Here is a 13,265-nt window from a genome sequence, read left to right on the forward strand (position 1 = left end):
ATAATTATATAGGTATGAAATTTTCCCCAGAGATACACCAACACACTCTCACGTTTCTTGACCTTAGAATCTCTATTGACTCTGGTGGCCGCATCAACACTGAAGTCTATCGTAAACCTACGTCTACTAATAACCTGCTACATTGGCAGAGCCATCATCCTTTACCCTTGAGAAGAGGTTTACCTACTGGACAGTATATAAGGGCACGTCGAAACTGCTCAGATGACTCTGCGTTCCTTCGGGAATTTGATACATTGTTTGAAAGATTCCATCAAAGAGGGTACCCAAAGAAGACCCTACATAAAGCCTTTCATAGAGCAAAGAGTACTTACCGTTCTGATCTTTTAAGCAAAAAAAGAGAAAATTGATACCTCGCCACCATTAGGTGCATTGGCACCTTTGATGCACAGCACAGTAGAGTTTTTCAAATCCTGCAAAAGCACTGGCATATCTTACAAACTGATAATGACTATAGGGAGGTGCTAATAACCAAACCTAGCATCACTTACCAAAGAGGAAATAAACTCAAATACCATCTAGTGCATAGTTTTCACAGCAAAGACCCCCAAAAAACAATGTGGTTGAGATCTAATGTAGTGGGCAGCTACCCATGTGGGAGATGTAGCTTCTGTCCATATATCAAAAAGATCAAAGATTTATTAATCCCGTGGACGATAAAAAATATGAGATCAGGCAATTAATTAACTGCCAAACAATGGGTATAGTGTATGTGGCCCAGTGCCCCTGTCTAAAACCGTATGTTGGTAAGACATCACAAGAATTTCGACAGAGCATTTGCCAACACATAAGCAATATTAACACAAAATCAGACACTACAATGTCTAGGCAAGTTAGAGCTTTCCATAAGGGGGATCCGAGCTCTTTAAAATTTTGGGGCCTTTGTAGAAGGACACTTGGTGCACGTAGAGGAGATCTGGATAGAGATCTTCTTCAAGTGGAGACAAGGTGGATTTGCCGCATTGATAGTCTCAGCCCAAAAGGCCTTAATGAAGGCTTTACTTTTAGTTCCTTTTTATAATATTTATCTGCATATTTTAGTTAATTCATTAACCATGTTGCATTTTCATCAATTTGTGAGCAGTATTAGACGCTGTTACAACTACTTTAATCTGACTGCTTCAAGTACATTATGTACTGTAATAGTATTCTCTTGTGATTGTTACCAGTGATGGCCAGTTCTCATTGTTCGCCCGCGAACATATGCGGGCTGCCATCTTTTTTCACAAGTCCGGCGAGGCACAGGTAAGCCCTTACCTGTGCCGCGATCCGGTCTGAAAACAAATGCGGTCACCGGGATCAGGCAGTTCCGAGAATAGCCCGATGAAGGCCCCCGGTGGCTGTTCTCGGAACTGCCTGCTCCTGCACTTGTTTTCAGACCGGCCTGCGCACAGGCACAGGTAAGGGCTTACCTGTGCCTCGCCGGACTTGTGAAAAAAGATGTCAGCCTGCATATGTTCGCGGGCGAACAATGCGAACTGGCCATCACTGATTGTTACATCACATATATTACATTTTTTTGGTGATATGTGTCAGTACCTCATCCTTATGAGTATGAACCGTTTGCTATACAGCTATATGAGGGACCATATATACCCCTACAAATACTGATATACAGTCAGGTCCATAAATATTGGGACACCAACACAATTGTAACATTTTTGGCTCTATACACCACCACAATGAATTTGAAATGAAACGAACAAGATGTGCTTTAACTGCAGACTGACAGCTTTCATTTGAGGGTATTTACATCTAAATCAGGTGAATGGTGTAGGAATTACAACAGTTTGCATATGTGCCTCCCACTTGTTAAGGAACCAAAAGTAATGGGACAATTGGCTTCTCAGCTGTTCCATGGCCAGGTGTATGTTATTCCCTCATTATCTCAATTACAATGAGCAGATAAAAAGGTCCAGAGTTAATTTGAAGTGTGCTATTTGCATTTGGAATCTGTCAACTCTGAAGATGAGATCCACAGAGCTGTCACTATCAGTGAAGCAAGACATCATTAGGCAAAAAAAACTAAACAAACCGATCAGAGAGATAGCAAAAACATTAGGCGTGGCCAAAACAACTGTTTGGAACATTCTTAAAAAGAAGGAACTCACCAGTGAGCTCAGCAACACCAAAAGGCCCAGAAGACAACAGAAAACAACTGTGGTGGATGACCGAATATTTTTTTTCCTGGTGAAGAAAACACCCTTAACAACAGTTGGCCAGATCAAGAACACTATCCAGGAGGTAGGTGTATGTGTGTCAAAGTCAACAATCAAGAGAAGACTTCACCAGAGTGAATACAGAGGGTTCACCACAAGCTGTAAACCATTGGTGAGCCTCAAAAACAGGAAGGCCAGATTAGAGTTTGCCAAACGACATCTAAAAAAGCCTTGACAGTTCTGGAACAACATCCTATGGACACATGAGACCAAGATCCACTTGTACCAGAGAGATGGAAAGAGAAGAGTATGGAGAATGAAAGGAACTGCTCATGATACTAAGCATACCACCTCATCAGTGAAGTATGGTGTTGGTAGTGTCATGGCGTGGGCATGTATGGCTACCAATGGAACTGGTTCTCTTGTATTTATTGATGATGTGACTGCTGACAAAAGCAGCAGAATGAATTCTGAAGTGTTTCGGGCAATATTAGGCTACTTTCACACGAGCGTTCTGCTGTCCGCTCGTGAGCTCCATTTGAAGGAGCTCACGAGCGGAGCAGAACGCTTCCGTCCAGCCCTGATGCAGTCTGAATGGATGCGGATCCGCTCAGACTGCATCAGTCTGGCGGCGTTCAGCCTCCGCTCCGCTCGCCTCCGCACGGCCAGGCGGACACCTGAACGCTGCTTGCAGCGTTCGGGTGTCCGCCTGGCCGTGCGGAGGCGTGCGGATCCGTCCAGACTTACAATGTAAGTCAATGGGGACGGATCCGTTTGAAGATGCCACAATATGGCTCAATCTTCAAGCGGATCCGTCCCCCATTGACTTTACATTGAAAGTCTGGACGGATCCGTCTGAGGCTATTTTCACACTTAGCTTTTATATGCCAATATAATGCAGACGGATCCGTTCTGAACGGAGCCTCCGTCTGCATTATTATGATCGGATCCGTTCAGAACGGATCCGATCGAACGCTCGTGTGAAAGTAGCCTTATCTGCTCATAATTAGCCAAATGCTTCAGAACTTATTGGACAATGCTTCATAGTGCAGATGGACAATGACCCAAAGCATACTGCAAAAGCAACCAAAGAGTTTTTTAAGGGAAAGAAGTGGAATTTTATGCAATGGCCAAGTCAATCACCTGACCTGAATCCGATTGAGCATGTATTTCACTTGCTGAAGAAAAAAATGAAGGGAAAATGCCCCAAGAACAAGCAGGAACTGAAGACAGTTGCAGTAGGGGCCTGGCAGAACATCACCAGGGATGAAACCCAACGTCTGATGATGTCTATGCGTTCCAGACTTCAGGCTGTAATTGACTGCAAAGGATATGCAACCAAGTATTAAAAAAAAGTGAAAGTTTGATTTATGAAGGTAGAAGGTAAGTCCAGGCGCAGATACCTGGCACGCAGCTGAATTACCTGGACACTCCCACCTTGGATGACGGTGGTTAGTGTCATTGTGACATATAGGTCCTCTATTGGTAACATTGTTTATTGGATACCTACCCACTTCCATTCTTTGAACCTATTGGTCCTCAGGCCTGCTTCTAAGGGGGAGGTAGCCTTCATAAGGTTCATGGACAGCGTCCTAATTAAATTCTGTTTACCATTACCCCTGATGAAGCCAGAGTAGCTGGCGAAACATGTTGGGGGACGGTATTTAGTGTTTTAGACTTTGATGTCTGTTTCAGTTCCAGCAATCAGTTCAGTACTTAATTAGCTGAGCCTGTCTAAGTGTGAACAGTGTCTGTTATGTAGAATTTTCTATAGCAATATACAGGACATTGCAGTACTGGTCTGCTAATACAGGATTGAAGTGTGTGACGGCATGGGGAGTGCATCCCCGGCTGACATTGCAGTTATAAAATACATGCTTTAGAACTGACAGGTCATCAGATAGTTTTAACCTATTCTTTAGCTCACATTCACTTATATGCTTAGTAATTTTTAACAAAGATAGTAAAAGTTAAGTTTTAATATCTGGGACAAGTGAGGTTATTAGCCTAAGTAGGCCTTGTCTTGTTGAGTAATGTAGACCCTTCCCAGAAATGGTCTTGTCTGTGTGTTGGAAGTTTCATATACCAGTTGCCTCCAAAAAACTGATTGACGCAGGGGTGTTATATACTAATTATATACTTTCTATATAGTGCATTTGGGTAGTGCAGCATTGGTTTGCGGTTTTGTTGCGTTACCTCAGCTATAGATAGTGACAAACGACATTGGAACAAATAATTTCTACTGGTGTGAAATACCATTTGCCCCCTAAAAAAACTGATTGAAGTAGGGGTGTTATATAGCAATAATATACTTTCTATATAGTGCAGTTGGGTAGTGCAGCATTGATTTGCGGTTTTGCTGCGTTACCTCAGCTACAGATAGTGACAAATGACATTGGAACAAATAATTTCTACTGGTGTTATATACCATTTGCCCCCTGAAAAAACTGATTGAAGCAGGGGTGTGATATACCAATAATATACTTTCTATATAGTGCATTTTGGCAGTGCAGCATTTGTTTGCGGTTTAGCTGCGTTACCTCAGCTACAGATAGTGACAAACGACATTGGAACAGAACAAATAATTTCTACTGGTGTGAAATACCGAAAAAGTGATTGAAGCAGGGGTGTGATATACCTTCTTCCACAAATACTGCTCTTCTATAGGGACTTTTGTCACAGGGTCATTTTGAAAATGACAGGCAGAGGAAGAGGCAGGCCATTCCACAGGGGTGGTAGGGGTCGGGCAGGTGCACCAGGCGGGAGCCTAAGTGGGAAGTTGCAGAAGGTGCTTGCGATTACGTCAAAGGACGCACCAGACATGGTTGAGTGGCTCACTCAGCCTTCCGCTTCTGCACCCTCCTCATCATCTCTATTTGCACCCTCTTCACTGTCTGCTGTTTGCCCCCCAAATACACCACCACCATATCCCCTCCACTCGAGTCAGAGGAATTATTTTCCCATCCATTACAAGACCTTACTGATGCACAGCAATTCTTTGCATCAGATCAGGAAGAGGAGGTAGCAACGGTCACCACCCAGCAGTGAGATAACAGTACCCAGATCAGCCCAAGGAGGGTGGTCCCCACTGTTGCTGCCTACTCCGAGATCTCTAGTCAGTGGTGGTGAAGGGGATGAAGATGATGTGTCTATGGACATCGCGTGGGTTCCCACAAGAAGAGGGGAGTTCAGAGGGAGAGAAGGGAGAGACGGAGCAGCAGATAGGGAGGAGAAGGAGGAGAAGCAGGCAGAACTTACAGTGCACAGGAGGCAAAAAGCAGACTGCTAATGTATCTGGAATGAGCCATCCACCATGCATCATCACATCTGGCGCTCCCAGGACGCCAGCACATGGCTCCGCAGTGTGTTTTCTTTTTAAACGTGTCCACTGCTGACAATAGTGTTGCCATCTGCAGTCTGTGCTGTCAATGCATAAGTCGTGGTAAGCCCAACACTCACCTAGGGACTACTTCCATAAGAAGGCACTTGACCTCCCATCAATGAGCCTAGTGGGAGCAACACCATCAAAACCCACAAAGACACGCTTCTGGTGCTCCACATCCTGCCTCTTCTCCTCTCTCCTCACATTTATCCTCCCCTCCACCTTCCACCGTGCTGTCGTCGGGTTTATCTGGCAAAAGGCAGGCTGGCCCAAATGTTCAAGCGTAAAAAGATGATGACGCCGGATAACCCTCTTGCCAAACGGCTGACCGCCGGCTTGTCGGAACTGCTAGCCCGCCAACTACTGCCATATAAATTGGTGGACTCTGAGGCCTTTAGAAATTTTTGGACTATTAGCACACTGCAATGAAAGGTCCCCGGAAGGAAATATTTCTCCCACAAGAACATCCCGGACCTATATGACCACGTTCAGCAGCAAGTGAATCTATCTCTGGCACACAGTGTCGGTGCCAAGATTCATCTGACCACAGACATGCGGTCTAGCAAACATGGGCAGGGAAGGTACATAACTTTTACTGCCCACTGGGTGAACTTTCTGACAGCCATCAAGCATTCAACCCGTGCTACCCATGTAGATTTGGTGTTACTGCCACGGATTGCATGCAGTCTTGCCTCTTCTTCTCCTCCTTCTACTCCATCCTCCGTCTCCTCCTCGGCTGACTGCTGACTTCTGCTGCGTCCTCCAAGCTCCCCAGAACCTATTCATTGTGCCAGGTGAGACGTTGCCACCTTGCGGCATTCCAGGAAAATCTCTGGCCATTTTAGAAGATCTTACACGGCCATAGCTCGCCTTGCTGACATTTAGCGGCGACACCATATGCCCGTCAGATGTCTGATTTGTGACTGCCCGACGCGCTGGAACTCCACCTTGTATATGCTTAATAGGCTGCTCCAGTAGAAACGTGCAGTTAATGACTACCTGTACAAACTCTGTGGCAGGACAGGTTCTGGGGAGCTTGTTTTCTTTTTCACCACGCCAGTGGCTGCTCAGGTGCGGCGCATGCAGACTTTAGCGGCCATTTAATGAGATCACCAAACTGGTGAGTCGCAGCCAGGGTGCCATCAGTGACATCGTACCTTACGCCTTCTTTCTGGAGCGTGCATTGTGTCTTGTCATTGATCAAGCCGTCGAGGAGCATGAGCAGGAAGATGAGGAAGTCGCAATGCTGGATGAATTCCCAGGGGGGCTACTCTATCAAGTCAACAGGAGTCTGAAGATGAGTCAGAGGAGGATGGAGGAGGAGCAAGAAGAGCATGCTTTAAATGTTTCTGGGATCCCTGGTGTTGTCGGTGGCTGGGGGGAGGAGACCGAGGACAACATTATCCTAGACGATGAGCAGGAGCCAGGCGACTCCACCGCTTCCCATTTAGTGCAAATAGGGGCCTTCATGCTCCAGTGTTTGAAGAGGGACCCCGTATAAAAAGCATAAAGGCCAAGGACCAGTACTGGGTGGCAACGTACTTAGACCCCCTACACAAACACAAAATGGCAGGTATGTTACCACCATCACAGAGGGCTGTCAGAATGTAGCACTTCCAGGCCTTGCTTCAAGAAATGCTGCTTTCTGCTTTTGCGGGCGCTGGCAGAGGAATTTCCACTCACAGAGAAACAGTTGTGGGTACCAATCCAACAGCACATGCAAGAAGAGGGCGGTTTGAAGATGTGTTGGTCACTTCGGATATCAGATCATTCTTGCAGCCAACCCATTGACAGCCGAGCTCCAGATCCAGCCTCAGGGAACGCATAGACCAGTGATAGGCAAACTGTGGCTCTCCAGCTGTTGCAAAACTACAACTCCCACCATGCCCGGCTGTAGGTTGTAGGCAGTCTTTGCATGCTGGGAGTTGTAGTTCTGCAACAGCTGGAGAGCCGCAGTTTCTCTATCACTGGCCTAGACCAAACAGGTGTCCGACTACAACAGGTTAATGGCCGATGTGGATGCTCTGAGAAGCGAGGAACCCCTTGACTATTGGGTGTGCAGGCTTGACCTGTGGCCAGAGCTGGCACAATTTGCCATGGAACTCTTGGCTTGCCCCTCATCCAGTGTCCTGTCCGAAAGGACGTTCAGCGCAGCAGGGGGGATGGTGACCGATAAGCACAGTCGCCTAGCTCACGACAGTGTGGACTACCTCACATTTCTAAAAATTAATGAGGCATGGATCTCGGAGGAATTAAACACCCGTGACGACCACGTTTAATTGAATTTCCTCATGCCAGTCCACAAATATCTGCCACCACCCAGAACAAATATTGGTCCCTGTCTTAGGTAAATACAGCGGCATAAAGGCCTTTTCTGTCCGTTAAATGCTTAATGTTTTGGGCCTCAAAGGAATTCAACACCTGTGACGACCACGTGTTTCAACTATTATCATTAGTTTTTTTTTTCAAGATGGGGGATTTCGTTAGCCATGATTTTGCAGCCAGCCAGAACCGCAGGTGGGACACGTGAGGTGCACGGTGGGCCGATGAGAGAAATAGTAGTACAGTTCATCGGTTTACTTGCGGTTAGCAGAAAGCCTCCCTGGGCTGGCAGCACAGTGTTGAGGAAGACAGCACAAAATCCTCCGGGGCACACTCTGTGGTAGGGGAGCACCAGCCTAGATGGAGGTTGGGTCCCTTGGTGGTATTTGTCGTGATGCCAGTACCGTTTATGGCGGTACAACCAGTTGTAGTGGTAGTATTGAAGAATGAGGTAGACAGTGGTAGGATACAACTCACAACTTTTACTGTAGCTGGTTTTAGTTGCAGCATATACATCCAGACAGAATACAGTCTCTTGATATTTAGAGGAATTCTGTTGATCCACTGTTAACAGGTTTGGTTAGGTTCTGACTCAAGCTGTGGTGAAGTAGTACTCTTTTCGGGTATGCTTAGTCCTATAAGTTCTGTATCTTCCAAGCCCTTGAAAAGGTAGCTAATCTGTCTTCTATACTTTATGGCGAGGCAGCCTGTAGCTAGATTGTCCTCCACCATGTGCAAAGGTGCCCATTAAGCCTTAGGCAGTGGCTGTTATCACCGATGTCTCTCTGCTTGAATTTCTTCCAGGGATGCAACTCTATCCTCTGGTTGTAGGATGAAAGGAACTAAGAGAACCACAGGAGGAAAACGCTCTCCTGCTCCTCATACCTTGGCACTACCACATTGTTGTTTCTGACTTCACTCACAACTCTGTGATGTGGAGTCTCAACTGAACTGAATCACTTCACTAGCAACCACAACTCCTCTACTCTCTCTACACTAGGCCTGACTAAGGTATTTATATAGACTAAGTGCTATCCCCCTCTAGTGGTGGGTTGTATAAAACACACCTAACCAGCCTATGAACAGGGATACAACAGGTGATGTAATGCAGAGTGGCATGCAACACAATAATGCAGTTTACAGTTTTTTTGTTTTTTTTTTAAATTCTGTTTATTTGAAGCAGATTCATCAAAAAGAAACAAGGCACGGGTCATGTACCCACATATCAATCATTACACACACTTTCCCCGCATGGGTTCCAGAGAAAACCAGGGGGCACAAACAGTTACATGAGGAACATGAGTATAATATACATGAATCTGACTGCATTTTCCAATTTTTCTGAAAGAAGTAAAAGCAAATAAAAACCAGAAAGAAATAAAGAAAAGAAAGGAAAGAGGGGGGAGGGACAGAAATAGGGGGGAGGAGGGGGGGGGGGAGGCAGGACTATACTGCCAGGGGTCCCAGGGTATTACCCAGAGAAGCTTTAAGATACCACGAGGTATACTGAAAGGGCTTCACCAATTCCCTAGTCTCTGGCAGACTAAAGTGCGCGGCAATAAAAGTACGCCATTTATTAAAGAATTTGGAAGCTGAACCTTCTTTGTGCCTAGACGCTTCAATCCTTTCAAATCCCAAAAGAACTTTCAATTCAGAGACCACATCAGGAATGTCTGGCATGGCATCTGTAAGCCATCTTTGGAGCAAGACTCTTTTGGCTACTAATAAGACTGAGTGCAACAAAATCGGGATCCGAGTCTGGTTCACCGGGCGGATATAATGAAAGACCAGGGCCTGGGGTTCCATAGACAATTCCACCGACCAGTTCTTCTTAATATAATCTATCACAGCGGCCCAGAATTTGACTACCTCAGGACACGTCCAAATGCCATGCCAGAAATCCGTAGCCGCCAACTTACAATTGGGACAATGTGTGATACGATCCGGAAACTGGGGAGAGGCCGGAAAGTTAAAACCATAGATTGCCCGGTGCATCATCCTGAAAAAGGTTTCACGCCAAGTCTCACCTACCACGCACTGGCGTACCTTACTCCAACCTTCCAGGATCTTAACCCCAATCTCATCATCCATGGTGATGTGTTCCCATTTCTTAAAAAGTGTGGAAGCCTTGACCTTCGTGAAATTTCCTGAGAAGGCCCTATACAGCCTAGAGAGTGAAACCGTTTGGGGGGAGAAACCGAGGACTTCATCGAAGGAATTTTTGGACGCTTCCCTCGACAAATCACGCAATCTATGTGAACAGAAACCCACAATCTGCATTATTTGCAGGAAATGGGAATCCGGCAGAGCGTATTTTTCCTTCAATTCTTTTGGAGTCAGCCAGCGTTTGTCTCCCAGATGCATCAGATGTTCCGCCCTAGCCAAACCCCTAGATATCCACAGCTCAGGAGGTCTCAAACTAGTTCCGGAAGGGAACTCCGGATGACCCCATAACGGCATCCATTTGGAGATTGCATGAGGCAAGTTAAAAGTCTTCCTAACCGCCTTCCAGGTTGCTATCGTATCTCTCAATAAAAGCGAAGATTTAATATCCCCAGGCAATGCAGACAGATTAGAGTGAAGGCACGACACCAAGTTCCATGGGGCAACCAGGTTTTGTTCCACCTCCCTATTAGAGAAAAGATCCGTGTCGTGTACCCAGTCGGACACGTGACGCATGAGACATGCTAGATTGTATCCCCGTATATTCGGGAATTTTACTCCTCCCTCTGGTTTCCATAGCATAAGCTTCGAAAGAGAGATACGAGGGCGCCTGCCAGACCACAAGAACTTGGTAAAAGCCTTATTTAGTGCATTGACATCTGCATGTTTCAGTAGGATCGGAAGCGTCTGGAGAGGGTAGAGCAGCTTAGAAAAACTCATCATCTTGATGAGCTGGCACCTCCCCAGCAGAGATAAGGGGAGTGAATGCCATCTCTCTAGTTCAGAAATTATTTTCGTTATGAGGGGAGGATAATTTAGCAAATACAGTGACCCCGGGAGCTTACCAATTTTGACCCCCAAGTACGTAACCTGTTTCTTAACAACAGATAAAGAGAGACCAGCATCCCGCCAAAGCTGCGGTGGGTTAGCGGCGTGTAGCTCAAGAATCTCACTTTTAGACGAGTTAATTTTATACCCCGAAAAGGACCCAAAAGAACTCAGGAACTCCATTAAGGGGCCCAAGTGACGCTGGGGGGTATCCATGAAAATTAAAAGATCATCAGCATACAAGGTTAGTTTGACCTCCTTCTTGCCTATGGTAATGCCCTTGTATAAGTCAGAATCCTCTAGAAATCTGGCTAAAGGCTCGATGGCTAGGTCAAAAAGAAGGGGGGAAAGCGGACAACCCTGTCTAGTCCCTCTCTGAAGGGGGAAAACCCGAGACAAAAAACCTCCCGTGTGAATGCGCGCAGCCGGACTAGAATAAAGACCTCCCAAAAAAGTACGGACATCCCCAACAATCTGGAATTTGTCTAGCACCGCCCCCAACCAGTCCCAACGCACTGAGTCAAAAGCCTTTTCGGCATCTAAAGCCAACAGAATAGGGGCCCAGGCTGGCTGAGGGCGGCGCCTGACCCAGTCCAATGTAGCCAGTACCTTCCTAATATTCGCCACCCCCGACCTCCCTTTAATGAAACCTACTTGGGAAGGACCCACCAGGGTAGGCATTAAGAGACTCAATCTGTCAGCCAATATTTTAGTCAATATCTTGAGATCCTGGTTAATGAGTGATATCGGGCGATACGAGCCTGGATCTTGCGGGTCCTTATTAGGTTTAAGTATCAGTTTAATGTGAGCGACATTAACATGAGCTGGAAAACTACCCGTGTGCAAAAGATGGTTGAAATACTCCGTCATCGTGGGGGTAAGGTTATCCTGTAAGACTTTATAAAATTCTCCTGAGAATCCGTCAGGGCCTGGCACCTTACCATTATGCAAGGAGCGTATTGTATGTAGCACCTCCTCAGCCGTTATTTCCGCATTCAAAGATCCCTGTTGTTCCTCCGTCAGGGAAGGCAATTTAACGCCTGACAGAAACCGCCTACCCTTTTCCGGGTCCACTGGAGTGTCACTGTAGAGACGCTCATAATATTTTCCCAGAAGATCATTTATCAACTTAGGATTTGTTTGGGTCACTCCCCCCTCCTCTTTCAGAGCCGTAATGACTGTAGGAGCCCTTCTGCCCCGCGCTAAGTTAGCCAACATTTTGCCTGACTTATTCCCAAATCTGAACAGATCTGTCTGGAACTCCGACCTGTACATCGCCTCCCTTTTATCCACCCAAACTTCAAAGTTGTTTCTAGCTGCAATCCAGGCCTCCTTATTTCTAGTGGTGGCCACCCGAAGGAACTGAGTGTACGCCTGTCTAAGAGCCGAGCTAGCCTCCTGGTATTGTTTAGCTACTACCTTGCGCAGATTGCTGACATAACTGAGAATTCGACCCCTCAGTACCGCTTTAGCAGTCTCCCAGTGGGTCGAAACATCTGATGCATCCCGGGGATTGTCACCCTGAAACTCCCACCACCAACCTTGCAGTGTATCTTTAAAGTTGTCGTCTCCGGCCAGAAAAGAAGGAAAGCGCCATAGAAAATCAGTTCCTCTAGGGTAGGTATCCTGCAGGGAAATGGAAATAGGTGAGTGATCGGAAATCAGTAAGTCATGAATTTCGGCGGAGACCACCCTAGATGCCATGTGCAAAGGAAGGAAAAGATAATCAATACGGGACCATACATTATGTGCATGTGAGAAATGCGTATACTCCCTGTCATCAGGGTGTAAAGAGCGCCAGGTATCATACAATCCTGTAGAGGTTAATAAGGGAGGTAGAACCTTGTCAGAGAGCCTTTGCGAACTGACCATCCCCACATCCCTCTTCCGGTCTTCCAGAACAGAGGCAACTGAGTTAAAATCGCCACCCACAATTCTGTTGTGAGTTCCATCCAAATGCAGTCTGTTCTCCAGAAGAGCGTAAAAGGGGGCATTATTATCATTCGGGGCATACACATTATGGATGCTATAAGAAATTCCTCCAATCTCTACTAATAACCTATGCCACCTGCCCTCACTGTCATGGGATTCCGATAATATTTTCCCTGAAAAATTCCTATGTAGCAATGTGAGTACTCCAGCTTTGCGCTCCCTGGCCGAGGATCCGCACACAGAACCTACCCAGAATTTTTTCATTCGGAAGAAATCTTTCTCCTCCAAATGAGTCTCCTGCAGGAGAACTATATCAGGTTGGAAACGCTTCAGGTGGCGCAAAATCTTAGACCGCTTCTGCGGGGAGCGTAAACCCTTGACATTCCAGGATATAATTTTCATTGTAGCCCTGGTATGTACGGATCCCTGAGCAGAGAAAGCCAAGGGAGAGGGGAGGAAGA

The sequence above is a fragment of the Bufo gargarizans genome, chromosome 9 (assembly GCF_014858855.1).
Source record: "Bufo gargarizans isolate SCDJY-AF-19 chromosome 9, ASM1485885v1, whole genome shotgun sequence".
Taxonomy (NCBI): Eukaryota; Metazoa; Chordata; class Amphibia; order Anura; family Bufonidae; genus Bufo; species Bufo gargarizans.